The sequence below is a fragment of the Gossypium hirsutum genome, chromosome A04, assembly GCF_007990345.1.
Source record: "Gossypium hirsutum isolate 1008001.06 chromosome A04, Gossypium_hirsutum_v2.1, whole genome shotgun sequence".
NCBI classification, from domain to species: Eukaryota; Viridiplantae; Streptophyta; class Magnoliopsida; order Malvales; family Malvaceae; genus Gossypium; species Gossypium hirsutum.
The window spans coordinates 60,489,968-60,505,845 of NC_053427.1; the positions used below are offsets into that span (position 1 = coordinate 60,489,968).

Genomic DNA, 15,878 nt, shown 5'->3' on the forward strand with positions numbered 1-15,878 from the left:
AGTTTGATAGTTTGCAGGACGAGGATCCCAACGCTCACTTGGCAAATTTCCTAGAATTTTTTGATACCTTTAAACTTAATGGCATTTTTGATGACGCCATCCGTCTTCAGTCGTTTCCCTTTTTGTTACCACGAGGGTCAATCAGTACTTGGGAACAAATGACTGAAAAATTTTTATTAAAATATTTTCCACCGGCTAAAATAGCCAAATTACGTAATGATATCTATTTTTTCATGCAGATGGATTTAGAAACACTCTACGATGCATGGGAGAGATACAAGGACCTTTTGAGAAGGTGCCCTCACCATGGGTTACCGATTTGGCTACAGGATCAAACATTCCATAATGGCCTGAATCCTTCAACTCGGCAGATGATTGATGCAGTCGCTGGAGGAACTATCAATAATAAAACACCTGAGGCAGCTTACGAATTTATTGAGGAGATGCCACTAAATAACTTTCAGTGGCAAGTTATGAGAACAAAGTCAACAAAAGCAGCCGGTGTTTTCAACCTCGACGCGGTTACTATGCTATCTAACCAAGTAGAACTATTAAATAAAAAGATTGACGGTTTGTGTGGTTCTACTCAGGTACATCTAGTGATGAGTTACGATTTGAATGGAGTTGGAGCGTGGACAGAATATCAACCCTTCAACCCTAGCATCGAGGAGGAACAAGTCCAATATATGGGTAACAATAACTCTAAATCCCAAAATAACCCATATAGTAACACTTATAATGTAGGTTGAAGGAACCATCCCAATTTCTCGTGGGGCGGTCAAGGAAATCAAAGGCCACAACATCGTCCAGATTTCCAACAACCACCCTACCAATAGAAAATGAAGCCGAACCTTGAAGAGATGCTCTCAAAGTTTATCTCAGTGTCAGAAACCCATTTTCAAAATACTGAGACAACACTTAAGAATCAACAAGCATCGATCCAAGGGCTCAAAACTCAGATTGGACAGCTTGCCAAGTTGATTTCTGAACGACCACAAGGTAGCTTGCCAAACAACACAGAATCTAACCCAAGGGAGCAACTCAACTCGATTACTAGTCAAGATGAGGAAGGTTTAGTCACACTTGAACCAGAACCAAGGCGAGAAACTGAGATAAGCAAAGGCAAAGGTGAGGTAGACCACAATGAGCAGAAATCGGTAAGTACAGAATACAAACCTCGTGTGGAAAGACTGCTCAGATGAAAAATTTGGTAAATTCCTTAAACTCTTAAAAAATTACATATTAACTTACCGTTTATTGAAGCTCTATCGCAGATGCCAAACGCAATGACTTTTTTAAAGGAGCTTTTAGCAAATAAGCGGAAGTTGGACGAGACTTCACATGTGAAGTTAAACGCAGTTTTCTTAGCTATTCTACAGAATAAACTACCCAACAAATTGAAAGATCCAGGGAGTTTTACAATTCCTTGCTTAATTGGTAGTTTAGATGTTAATAATGCATTAGCTGATTTAGGGGCTAGTATTAACGTCATGCCTTACAAAATGTTTAAACAACTAGGTCTTGGGAAACCCAAACAGACTAGGATGAGCATTCAATTAGAAGATAAAACTATAAGATTTCCTAGGGTTATTATTGAAGATGTGTTAGTTAAAATCGATAAATTTATGTTTCTCGTTGACTTTGATGTTTTAGACATAGAGGAGGATAGCAACACTCCTTTGATTTTTAAGAAGGCCCTTTTTAGTAACTACTAGAACGATTATTGATGTTGGCACAGGTGAGTTCACACTTTGTGTAGGAGACGAAACAATCACCCTTCAAGCTTGCAATTTCGGCAACACATCGAAAATTGAAGGTGATTGTCTAAACTATTCTACTAAAACTAACAATATTGTGCAACCTACTTTGTAGAAAATGAGTTTGAAGGAAGTACATGAGCCATTTTCAAGCATTAGTAAAGGACCTATTCATGAAGAACAAAGGCTACAAATCGAGGAGCTAGATGAATGGCAGACACATAAACCGAGAACACATGATAAACCAAAACTACTCCAGAACAAGCTCAATACCTTTCCACATCAACTTAAGGTTGGAGATAAAGTTTTATTAGATGCCACAGATCCTCACATTGTCACTGCCAAACTGAATGAAGAAATTCCTTTTTCAGTCTTAGCATTTTTCCATTCGGTACAGTCGAGGTAAGCCATCCCAAGTTCTCACTTTTAAGGTAAACAATACCCACCTAAAACCTTATTTTGATGAGAGTCACAGCAGGAATGAGGAGTATAAAGTCCTCGAACCACCATGACCATTTAATAGAGAGGCAAGTCAAGCTTAAACTATAAATAAGTGTTTCTCGGGAGGCAACCCGAGCACTAACGGTATTAACTTCTTTAAATTTTAGTGTTTAAACACCTAACTTACTAACAGAGCTCTTGAATACAGGTTTCCCACACAGACACGGCCTAGCATACGGGCGTGCCTTAAGCCGTGTGGAAACAGGGCAAAGATTTTTCCCAGCATGGGCTACGATAAATTGCCACGGCCATGCGACATGGCCGTGGGTGAACCTGCCAAAATAACACGGGCATGCGAAATGCCCGTGCCTTGAAACCGTGGTCAAACCTGTCAAATTACATGGGCATACGACATGCCCATGCCAAGCAACCATGGTTGAACCTGTTAGATTAACACGGGCGTGGGACTACATACACGGGCGCAGGAGAAGCGAAGGAAGACAGACACGACCGTCCGACATTGCTGTGTGCACCTACGCGCCCAAAGAACACGGGCATTGGCCAAATGTCAGATGCGCCCAAATTTAAAATTCGCTAATCACACGGGCAAAAATTGGGGAACACGGTCGTGTTCCATCGCCGTATGTCCCAAAAATCATAAATACCCTGCACTATTCATTGTCTTCTTCACTCAAAATCCCTAACCCTAGCCGCTGCAAGTCCACACGGCCTCCCTACCATGCCCGTGCGCCGCTCCCCACTCTATTTTTTGATGTCCAATCTCTCTCCCTTTGCGTTTGTTTATTCTTTTCACTTCTATTTTACTTGTCTCTAATGCTTATTATCAAAATAATCATCATTCTTCTCATAATATTTTCATTTTGTGCATTATTCTATCATTTAATTTGCATTCTTAGGTTATTTATCATACACTTCATGTTGAATCGAGTTGTTAGGAAAGCCTCATTCTATTGTCATACCCATGCCATTACTATGCTTATTCTCATGCTATTACCATGCTAATGTCACAAAATTATGCTATGAAATTGATTATTCTGGTTGAGTTTGGTTAGTATTAGTAGTTTTGGCTGAAATTGTTAATTCAAATTCATGGCTTTTCCCTTTTGAAATTCGTTTACCAACTATTATTCTTTTTTATATTGTAGGTACACCATGTCATCTTCACGAGGAAAGAAAGCCACCGTCCCTGCTTTGATGAAAAAGAAGGGAGTGTCATCTTCCTCGGGTCTTACACCGAAACTTCGTCACCCTTTCCTACTGTTCCTCATTGGGCCTCAAGAAGAACTTTTCCAGATTCTACGGGCCCAACCCTTGAATGTGGGCCACTGTATAGACTGGGCCATGCTAGAAGCGGGTGCAATTCGGGCCCTTCTCACCACCGACCTTTGAGGGCTTTTCTTTGAGATTATCGAGTCAAAATATCTCGAACTCATGATGGAACTCTGCTCAACGTTCCATCTACAGACCGTGATAGCCCGTTTCGATGACTTGGGAACAATTCAATTTTGCCTCGGCAGTCTAGTCAGCCAATTGAACGTCCCAGAGTTCAGAACCGCTTTAGGTCTATATACTGAGGAGTTTAGAGATGAGAACGACCTCGACACTCTCTACCGCCACATCCACTACTCTCCCTCGAAGTGCTGGGATGCCCTCCCCCGGTGCTACCTCCTACAATCCTAGCCGCTTCAAGGTATCGGCTCTCCCTCCATCTCTAAGGTACTTACACACCATTTTGGCTCACACGTTAATAGGAAGGAAAGAGAGCACTGGCATCGTCAACACTCACGACGCCTACTTTCTATGGTGTATGTCGCACGAGCATGTCATAGACCTTGCTTATTTCATTGCCCTTTCCATTCAACATCAGATGGAGCGGCATAGGAAGGGGCTATCTCCATTGGGCCCTATGTGATGCAGTTGGCTCGGCATTTTGGCTCCTCAACACAGTAGCCCAATCATCCTCCCTCACTCTCATAGGCCAGATGTCCCCACATGGCATCTTGAGTAGGCTAAGTATGAGGATAATCGCGAAGCGCTGAGGAACCTACCCTCCTCAATATCGTCTCACCAAATCTACCGAGGAGGAGGCCCTCGAGGACATTACTGATGATGTCCCTCCACGTCACGAGGACCCACTGTCTCAGCCACCACCACCCTCTCATCCAGTTCATGTGGCGGCTTCATACGCTGACATCTCTAAGCGTCTAACTCGATTCGAGTAGCAGTGTTTTCAGCGCTCGATTACACTGATGCTACACTACACCAGATTTGTCAGCACTTCCACATCTCATCGCCAACCCCACCTCGCGAACCATTTAGCGATGAAGATGTTTAAAAAATTTTATTTATTATTTTATGTTTTTACTTTTATTTTATTTTAAGACTACTTTTTATTTTTCTTTCACCTTATTTTTATTAGGACTAATAATTATTATTTTACAATTTTTAATTTAGGCTAATTCATATTGAGTACTTACCCTTCCTTATATATTTCCAGAAAGAGTTCCTGATTCTATCACAGTTATAAAGAGCTACAAAGCTCACTATTACTTAGGGACTCGAAACTCCATTGGGAAAGGTTCTCTACGACTGCCATGTCCTGCTCGACCACGACCATAACCAACTTCAGATATAACATTCTTTTGGCACAGTACTTATGGACTAATGAACCTCTACCACTGCCGGAGTATCCTCGTCCACCCTTACGCCAATTATTCTCCAAAACTCCAGTTCAAGGAAATTCATTCTCAGGAAGTTTCACTTCTCTCCCTATCTTATTTTTATGTTCTTTTCTATATATCTATCTTTGTACATTGAGGGTAATGTACATCTTAAGTGTGGGGGGTATTCATTTTTATATCAGAAAAATCCCTGAATAATTGCCTTGTTCTCTTGAAAAGCTCTCATATCATGTTTAGGATAAATTTTGATTGATTTATGATTTTTATTGATATATCTTAAATTAAAACATAGACATTCATGCATTGATTATTTGAACTTTAAGACATTAGAGAATTAAGCATGATAAGTTGATTTTTAAGAATTTAAAATTTTAAGTTGTTTCCCTAAGTTTAGTATCACAGGTTTAAACATCAAAAAGCCATAATTTTTGTGAGACTTTGAGCCTTTAGAGCATCTATTATTTCTTTCATGCTCACTTTCATTATAAGTGCGCCAGTATTGAATTGTTATTCTAGAACTTGCTTGATTATGCATGTCAAGACCACACCATTTGATTTGATATGTCAAAATGATAAAGGCACTTAGGTTTAACCCACTCACTCCATGAAAGCCTACCTTCACAATCAACCCTTAGTGAACCCTCTTGAGTCTAACACCCCATTCATTGATTTACCTTCAATATTAACCCATAACTCATTATTGTTGAAATCCCTTAAATTAATTTGATCCCTATTTCTGTCGAGATTTGAGTTGGAATAATTGGTTAGCTATGTTTTATTCTATTTTGTAAATTGACTTCTTCTTAAAAAAATGTATACATATTAGTAGTAGTGATCTTCTGAGCAATAGAAGTTAAATTTCATATTCTGAGAAAAGGCTCTGTTGTACGCAATTGTTGACTAGTCATTTTTCTAGTTAGGCAATTTTTCAATTCAATCTCTATTCTAACCCTTTCTTTCAGCTTGTGACCACACCCTCTAACCAAAGCCACGTTACAACCCTCTAAAGACCTTTTGATTGATGTTTCATCTCAATTTATAGTGGTGGAGATTTGATTTTCATGCAAGCCTATGGTAATGACTTTTCATTATTGACTATTGAGTGCTTCATTTATTGTCCTTAAACACCTCGAGTGATTTGAGTGAATCTTTAGTGAGGATGTGAAACTCTATGACATTTTGAATCAACGGTAAATACTTAGACAAGGGGAGACACCTATGTTTTCATGATAAAATACTCAACTTGGAATGTTTGAAACTTTGATGTTCTTTCAGTTGAATTTTCAATGTATGATTACCTATGGATTATTTTGAGATATTATCAATAGAAATTAAAAGTTGAGAAAAAATTATTTTGATTATGAGTTTAGGATTTTGCTTGAGGACAAGCAAATGCTTAAGTGTGGAGGTATTTGATAAACCGTAATTTATACATATTTCTATCCCATGCTTGGCACAATTTATAAATGATTTTTCCTTAAAATTGGTGAAGTCGATGCTCTTCATGCCTTAATTTCATGTTTTCTACTTAGGTGAGCATAGGAGAGTGAAAGGAACGAGAAACGGGCCAAAAACGGAGAAAATGGGCAGCGTACGAAATTAACGCGGCCTAGACCTCCTCACACGGACAGACTACACGGTCGTGTCAATTTGGCAGAATCAAAGCACAACTCACACGGGTGGACCACATGCACGAGAAGCTTGACCACGGCCTGAAGTAATCGCACACGGGCGTGTCCCTGTCGAGCCCAAGTTTAGTCCAATTCAGAGAAGGACAATTTTGAGGGTTCTTAGGCATTCCAAAGCCTATAAATACACCCTAGAGGAGGAGTAAAATGACACACATAGAGAAGGAAGCAGGGAACTGCTCAAGGAAAGCCGATTGTTCCATCTCAGAAGCCAGATTCATCATCAAGACTAAAGATCTCCCCTCAATTTCCCTCCAGGAGTTTTGGGTTTTTCTTTATGTTTTGTATTCATTATTCTTCTGAGATGTTTACCTTTTTAGTTTTGAACTAAAACCCCTAAATACCTAAGGGGAATGAAACCTAAGAGAGATCTTGTTATTATTATCTGAATTGTATGATAAATATTTGACTTGTTCTTAATTATGTGTTCTTAATTCTTGTTTTGATATTCCAGGATATTGACTCAAGTTAAGCTCTTATTTAGAGGAGGAATAGACCCTGTCTAAGAGTACATTTGTCATAATTAAGTGGAGTTGGTTGCGCGCCTAGAGATAAGGTGACAAGATTTTGCCGGATTAGGGTGAAACCTAGTAAGGGGATCCATAGATCGAGTTAATGCAACCTTAGGGAGTTAATTAGAAAGAGATTTCAATTATTAAACCTAGGGTTAGAGGTTGTTAGTCTCGAGAGGGATAATAATACAACTTAGGGATTTCTATGGATCAAGTCAAATGAATAAATCATTTGATTTAAAGTCAAATAACAAGTGAAGTCTAGGTGGATTTTTCCTTAGGTATTGTCTTAATTCAATCGTTTTTCCAGAAGTAATTCCCCAATTCTATTTTCTGTGATTTCTTAGTTTAGTTAATTAGTTAGTTAAAACAAACCCCATTATTCTTAGGCTAGATAATAAAAAGATAGTCATTACTGGTACTTTTAGTTCCTTCGAGTTCGACAATCCGGTCTTGCTAAAACTATACTACTGTTCGATAGGTACACTTGCTTTCATCGTGATAATAGTTAATTTCAGGAACGACTTATTATAAATATTTAAAACCTGTCACGAATATCACAAATCATACCACCCTAAACCCAGCTTGGACATTATGATTGAATCTGGTGATGTCACATGAGAGTGCTTTTAAAACTGTATCGTTACTATCACCTTATTTCCCATTTTAAAACACGACATTATCTTAACACTAATTTTCAAACTGAGTCACCTATTTAGTTTATCATCTTCAAAACGTTAACCTACACGAAAGCTTTGAAATTGTTGAGTGGTCATGAACATTTTGATAAAACATTGGTTTATCTTGAAAACCCGAGTTTTCCTACTATTAGCAGTAAAACCATAAAATGTTGCAAAACCCAAATTTAAGCAAAAACTCGTAATGGCCATAATTACATCAAAATTCCCCAAATAAAAATTAAAACCATGATAAGCGTAAAATCATAGATTTATCGTGAGGCAGAAGCAGTGGTTACTGTCGAGTCCTCCGTTGCACCAATCTGTCTAACGTTGGGGATTACTGGAACATGTTAAGCAGAAAAGGATGAGTTTTTGCAAACGTAGTATGTAATCCCCACAGAAAGATAAACACACAACACAATATCCAAAATCAGTCATATATTTATATATAGTTCGAGCCTAAGCCCTTTATAGAATCGGTGTGGACCTTAGCCCACTCATATACAGAATCAGATGTGAATTAGGGCCTTAACCCATCTCAGAATTAATATGCAGTACAGAACAGAATAACAGAGTCCTACCCACCAGTCTCTACACACCAACTCCGTCCAACCCTGCACACCATGTGGAGATAAAATCGACCCACCCATCCCTACACACCATACTGTACTGAATGCGTAACATAATCAGATAATTGCAGCTGAGCTGCCAGATATCAGGATTAAGAGCCTTTCAGAATACTTCCTCCAAAACATCAACCCAACCCCGATGCGATGCAACATACAAATATGACATGCTAATATGCAATTTATCAGATCACACAATTAATTCAGATATCACAATTCATGTTCAGTACTGAAATTAGACAGTCAGAATACTCGTTTAGGGGTCTAAGTAATGCTTACTAACCCTACAATAGGTCCAGTCGACTTGCGTGACCCATGCAACCTTATAGATCATTTCAAACAAAAGGGCTCACACACTCATGTGGCCTGCCCTTGTCGGCCCACACGCCGGTGCAACCCACATGACCCAATTTGGCCTTGGCCGTATGGATCACAGGACCAGGCCCAGAATGCCACACGTCCATGTGGTTCACCTGTGTAGGCCCACACGACCTAATTGATTGAGCTCATGTCTCACACACGGCCTCTTCGGCCATCACACAGTCAGGTCATGCGCCTATGTCACGCGCACATAACCTGGTTCGTCAACCACACGACCGTGTTCGGCCACACAGCTTACTACACGGGCGACCACATGCCCGTGTGGCGTTGACAGTTTCATTTTTTGGCTTTTTTTGCTTCTCATTTTCTGTGTTTTTGGGTACACACCTGGTTCAATTTCATTATAACTGCAATCCCAAGACCACCTATACCTATAATCAGAGTATTCCAACTTTTTAGAATCCAAAATGAGTCTTACAACCAATCTTAAAATCGTAGAACCAACTTACCGCAGCCAAAATGTGCACGACTCCAATTCAAGTAGACAAAGTGTTAATACCAGCCTCACGAGTAACCCCTAAGTAGCAACCAAAATACCCTTTTAGACACTTACTCAGAGTAACATTCGAGTTTAGTGAAATGAAAACTTACCACACACGCTCCTAACAGTGAATAACAAAATGATTGAAAGAAAGAAATAAAGAATAGCCGAAATAGGGGAAAAGACAAGGGAATCGATAGCAAAAGAAGAGGAAAGGGAGAAGGGGTAGCCAAATTTGCCAAAAAGAAAGCAGTATTGCTGAAATTGTTAACCCCCAATCTTTTTCTCCTCAATTCTCTCCACTAACTACCCACTACTCAGATTTCTGATCCAACTCAAACTCTTCCCCGAAACAACACAAAAATAAAGCTGACGCAGGGAATCGAACACAAGACCTCTAAAACTCCAGCACTCCACTTAACCATCAGACCAACAGTCCCATTCTGATATGCTTTTATAAATACTTAAATATATGTGTATTGGACAAAGTTAAGGCTTTAATCAGAAAATACCAAAATTTGGCAAATATGAGGCTTGAACCCAAGACTTCTCACACACACTCAGAACACTTAACCATTGAAGCTTATACACATTTGTGTCACTGTTTAACAGGAACAACAAAACAATTTTTGGGGCATTACATTATTTATGTTTTGTTAAAGTTTTTTTTCCATCCTTTTTCAAAATAATTAGGTACCATTGTCAACGAATTGAAATTTTACTGGCAACACATTCCATAAGTCTGTACTATCATTTATAACTCATCGAAATTCAGGGAAATTCATATTCCACCATTGGATTAAAAATCACTCAGCCATTTGATGCTTCTAAGTGAGAACAATTTCTATTGGACACAACTCTTCCAGCTAGCCTTATATCTATCCACAAAACAACACGCCTTTTTATCTTCCTCTTTCACCCACTATAAATCCTCCCCCACTGTACTGTCTATAACATACTCAAGCAACCATTTTTATTTCTTTTCTCTTCTCAAGATCATATCTTTTTAACTTTAAATCGTTCTCCCTCAAGAAAAGATCGCCAAAACAAGAGGCACGGTCAAGAAAGCAACTAAATCTGCTAGAGAACATACGTCCTCTACTACTATAGTTTGTGAATCAGAATCCCCCAAGCAAGTGTAGACAAATGAGCCAGTAATCTTTTTGAGTAAAATGGCAAAGGAACAATTTCATGATAATATATTGAAGTGAAACTTCCATCCTGAATAGGGCATTTCCCTTTCACCATAACAAGACTTGGGTAAGAAAGTCTCCAAAACCATCTCGAAGTTAAAGTGGAAAACATTTTACACCAATCCCAGCTACTACTCTTCTTTACTGGTACTGAGTTTTATGCTAATCTCTACGATCACGAGTTAGAGTTCATTTTCGTTCAAGAAGGTTTAATATTATGAGACGCTGCAAAAAGTCAACGAGTTGTACAACCCCAAGTTCAATGTTGATGAACACTCCGAGTTCATTGATGACATTACAGATGAAAAATAAGACCTGTTGGTGAGAGACTTGTGTGACGAGGGAGAAGAGTGGACGGGTTTCCATCAAAATATTTATACAATGCACCGTTACTTCCTGGCTCTACAACTCAAGATTTTGTTTTATTTTGTCAACTGTAGGGTCAAACCCTCCACTCATAGTACCACAGTCACCCTTGACAGAATGTGTCTCATACATTCTATTGTCAAGGGCAGAACAATTAATGTAGGCATAAGACTACGCCACAAGGTAGACTAGGATCTTGGTTTTTCCATCACTGGCGATGTTATTGTGCCACCAAAGAGGAATTGTGCCTCGTGCTGGTGAGGAAGTATTGGAAAATAAAGGCCCAATAAATAAAGCCTCTATAGAAAGAATGACTCGTGGCAAAGACACACTGATACTTAAGGAAGCAGAGACCAGCAAGACAAGAAAGGGCAAAGCCAAAGCCGACAGCAAAGGAACAAACCTGAATGAAAATAAATCAGCTACCTCCTGCAATTGCGGCTAATCAAAATCTTGCTCCACGCACTATGTATGATTATGCTAGACCTTCTTTAATAGGAACTGAATCGAGCATAGTTAGACCTGCTGTAGCTGCAAATACTTTTGAACTGAAACCTAACACAATTCAAATGATACAACAGTTTGTTCAGTTTGATGGTTTGCAGGATGAAGATCCCAACACTCACTTAGCAAACTTTTTGGAACTATGCGATACATTTAAAATCAATGGTGTTTCTGATGATGCCATACGTCTTCGGTTGTTTCCCTTTTCATTAATAAAGAAGGCTAAACAGTGGTTGAATACCACGAGGGTCAATTACTACTTGGGAACAAATGACCGAAAAATTTTTCTTAAAATATTTTTCGCCGGCTAAAACGGCTAAATTACCTAATGATATCTTTTCTTTTGTGCAGATGGATTTAGAAACACTCTACGATGCATGAGAGAGATACAAGGACCTTTTGAGAAGGTGCCCTCACCATGGGTTACCCTTTGGCTTCAGGTTCAAACATTCCATAATGGCCTGAATCCTTTGACTAGGCAAATGGTTGACGCAACTACTGGCGGAACCATCAATAATAAAACACCTGAAGATGCTTATGAGTTCATAGAGGAGATGTCACTGAATAACTATCAGTGGCAAGTCATGAGGAAAAAGCCAATGAAAACAGCCGATGTTTATAATGTCGATTCAGTCATCGTGCTCTTTAATCACGTAGAACTCTTGAATAAGAAAATTGATGGTTTTCTTAGTTCTTTATAGCTTCACCCAGTAATGCAGTACGAAGCAAGTGGAGGTGGAACAAGCCATTGGGAATACCAACTTTATGGCTACAACATTGATAAGGAGCAATTAAATTACTTGTGTAATAATCGTCAACCTCAAAACAATCTATATAGTAACACTTATAATGCAGGTTGGAGGAACCACCCCAATTTCTCATAGGGAGGCCAAAGAAATCAACGACCACCTCCGGGCTACCAGCAGCCACCCTATCAACAGGAAAAGAAGTTGAACCTTGAAGAGAGCTCACAAATTTTATCTCGGTGTCAGAAACCCACTTTCAGAACACCGAAACAACACTTAAAAATCAACAAGCGTCAATCCAAGGGTTCAAAACTCAGATAGGCCAATTTTCTAAACTAATCTCTGAACGACCACAAGGTAGCTTGCCAAGTAATACTGAACCTAACCCAAGGGAACAACTCAACAGGATTAATGTTCAAAATGAAGAAGGATTTGTTGAGCCCGAGGCAAGAACCGGTGGTAAGCAAAGGTAAAGGTGAGGTAAATTATAATAAAAACAAACCAATGATTGTCAAATATAAACCTTATGTGACATACCCTAACGCGACAAGGAAAGACGGCTCAGATGAATAATTTGTTAAATTTCTTAAACTCTTCAAAAAATTACATATTAACTTTCCATTTATTGAAGCTCTATCGCAGATGCCAAATGCAATGAAGTTTTTAAAGGAGCTTTTAGCAAATAAAAGGAAGTTGGACGAGGCGTCGCATGTGGAGCTAAACGCAGTTTGCTTAGCTATCCTCCAAAATAAACTACCCAACAAACTAAAAGATCTAGCGGGTTTTACGATTCCTTACTTAATTGGTAGTTTAGATGTTACTAATGCATTAACTGATTTAAGGGCTAGTATCAATGTCATGCCTTATAAAATGTTTAAGCAACTAGGTCTCAAGAAACCTAAACAAACTAGGATGAGCATTCAATTAGCAGATAAAACTATAAGATTCCCTAGGGGTGTTATTGAAGATGTGCTAGTTAAAATCGACAAATTTATATTTCCCGTTGACTTCATTGTTCTAGACATAGAAGAGGATAGCAACACTCCCTTAATTCTAGGGAGGCCCTTTTTAGCAACTACTAAAACGATCATTGATGTTGGCATAGGAGAACTCACACTCCAGGTGGGAGACGAAACAATCACCCTTCAAGCTCGCAATTCTGGCAACATATCGAAAATTGAAGGTGATCGTTTAACCCATTCTACTAAAACTAACAATATGGTACAACCTACGTTGCAGGAAATGAGTCTGAAGGAAGCACATGAGTCATTCTCAAGTAATAGTAGAGGACCTACTCACGAAGAATGAAGACTGCAAATAGAGGAGCTAGATGAATGGCGAACACGTAAACCAAGAACACACGATAAACCAAAACTGCGCCAAAATGAGCTTGATACCTTTCCGAATCAATTTAAGGTTGGCGATAAAATCTTACTAGATGCCGCAAATCTTCACATTGTCACTGCCATACCAGATGAAGAAATCCTTCTTACGGTACTTAGTATTTTTCCATTTGGTACGATCAGGGTGAGTCATCCCAAATTTGGCATTTTTAAGGTATATAACACCCGTTTAAAACCCTATTTTGATCATAGCAGGAATGAGGAGTATAAACCATGACCATTCAATAGAGAGTAAGTCGAGCTTAGACATAATAAGCACTTCTCAGGAGGCAACCCGAGTACTAACAATATTAATTTTTTTAAATTTTAGTATTTAACCCTTAACTTACTAATAGAAATCTTGAATACGAGTTTTTCCATAAAGACACGGCAATGCACATAGGCGTGCTTAGGGTCGTGTGGAAACAGGACAAAAGATTTCCCCAACACGGGCTATGGTAACACGCCACGGCCATGCGACATGGCCGTGGTCGAACCTGCCAAAACAGCACGGGCATGCGACACGCCCGTGTGGAAGAACCGTGGGTGAACCTATTAAAACAACATAGGCGTGCAACATGCCCGTGTCTAGTACCCGTGGTCAAACTTGTTAAATTAACACGAGCATGGACCTTGCATACACGGGCGTGGGAGAAGCGAACGAAGCTAGATACGGTTGTTCAACACGGCTGTGTGCACCCACATGCCCAAGGAACACGGGCGTGTACTAAATGTTAGACGCGCTCAAATTCAAAATTTGCGAATCACACGGGTTGAAATTGGGGAACACAGGCGTGTTACTTGGCCGTGTGCCCCAAAAATCTATAAAAAAACATGTACTGTTCATTGTCTTCCCCATCCAAAAACCCTAACCCTAGTCGCTGCAATTCCACACGACCTTTCCGCCACTCCCGTGCGCCACATCCAACACCATTTTTGGCCGCTTATTCACCCTTTTCTAGTGTACAATGTCATCTTCACGAGGAAAGAAGACCGTCGTACCTGCTTCAAAGAAGAGGAAGGGATCATCCTCTTCCGCGGGTCCAACCGCAAAAATTCGTCATCCTCTCCTACAGTTCCTCTGTGGGCCCCAAGAAGAACTTTTCCAAATACTTCAGGCCTGACCTTTAATTGCGACTGGGCTACCGTAGGACAAGTTCAGTTGGCTGATGCGATTTAGGCCCTCCTAACCACCGACCCTTGGGAGCTGTTCTTTGGGATCATCGAGCCAATATACCTCGAGCTCATGATGAAACTATGCTCAATGTTCCATCTTTAGACCGTAATGACGAACTACGATGATCCCGACACGGTCTAATTTCACCTAGGCTGATTAATCCGCCAGCTAAGCGTCCGAGAGTTCGGTGCTACACTGGGCTTATACACGGAGGAGTTCAAGGAGGAGAATGATTTAGACACTCTCAGTCGTCATATCCGTCGTTCTCCTTCACGGTGCTGGGACACACTAGTACCAGGTGGGGCCACCTACAATCCTAGCCACTCCAAGTCATCGGCTCTCCCTCCATCTCTACGGTACCTACATGCCATTTTGGCTCACACAATAACGGGAAGGAGAGAGAGCACTAGCATTGTCAACACTCACGATGCCTACTTTTTATGGTGTATGTCGCACCGGCACGTCATCGACCTTGCCTATTTCATCACCCTCACGATTCAGCACCAGACGGAGCGGCATAGGAAGGGGGTCATCTCCATTGGCCTATACGTGACTCGCTTGGCTCGACACTTCGGGCTCCTCGACACTGCGGCCCAAGAATCATCCTTGACCCTCATTGGCCAGATGTCTCCACAAGGCATCTCGAGCATGCTTACCATGAGGATGATCGAGAGGCACTGAGGAACCTAATAAGGAGGAGGCCTACGAGGACATTCCTAATGATGTTCCTCCACAGCACGAGGACCCACTGACTCAGCCATCACCGCCCTCTCGTCCAGTTCATGCGGCGGCTTCATATGCTGACATCACTGAGCACCTCACTCGATTCGAGCAGTAGTGTTTTAACGATTTGACAACATTGATGCTACTCTACAGAAGATTTTTCAGCACCTCCACATCTCATCGCCAGTCCCACCTCGTGAACCATCCAGCAATGAGGATGTTTAAAAACATTTATTTATTATTTTATGTTTTTAAATTTTTATTAAAACTACTTTTTATTTTTATTAGATTTTATAATTTTATTTTTAATTATTAATTTTGATTATTTCTTTATGAGTAATTATAGTTCTTAATATCTCCTAAAAAGTTCCTGATTTTATCACAGTTAAATAGAGCTCTTAAGCCCATCATCTCATAGGAACTAAAAAAACTCCACCGGGAAAGGTTCTCCACAACTGCCATGTCCTGATCGACCACGACCATAGCTACCACTAGACATAATATTCTTTTGGTGCAGGA

General features: G+C 40.0%; 2 non-coding genes across 2 annotated transcripts; both read right to left on the reverse strand.

Annotated features, from left to right (window-relative positions):
• Window positions 1-206: 206 nt before the first annotated feature.
• Window positions 207-313, reverse strand: LOC121228614 (small nucleolar RNA R71). Its single transcript, XR_005926190.1, has one exon. It is a non-coding gene; the product is annotated as a small nucleolar RNA R71 (small nucleolar RNA).
• Window positions 314-11,650: 11,337 nt separating this feature from the next.
• On the reverse strand, window positions 11,651-11,756 carry LOC121228775 (small nucleolar RNA R71). The gene has a single exon (XR_005926350.1). It is a non-coding gene; the product is annotated as a small nucleolar RNA R71 (small nucleolar RNA).
• Between the last annotated feature and the right edge of the window lie 4,122 nt (window positions 11,757-15,878).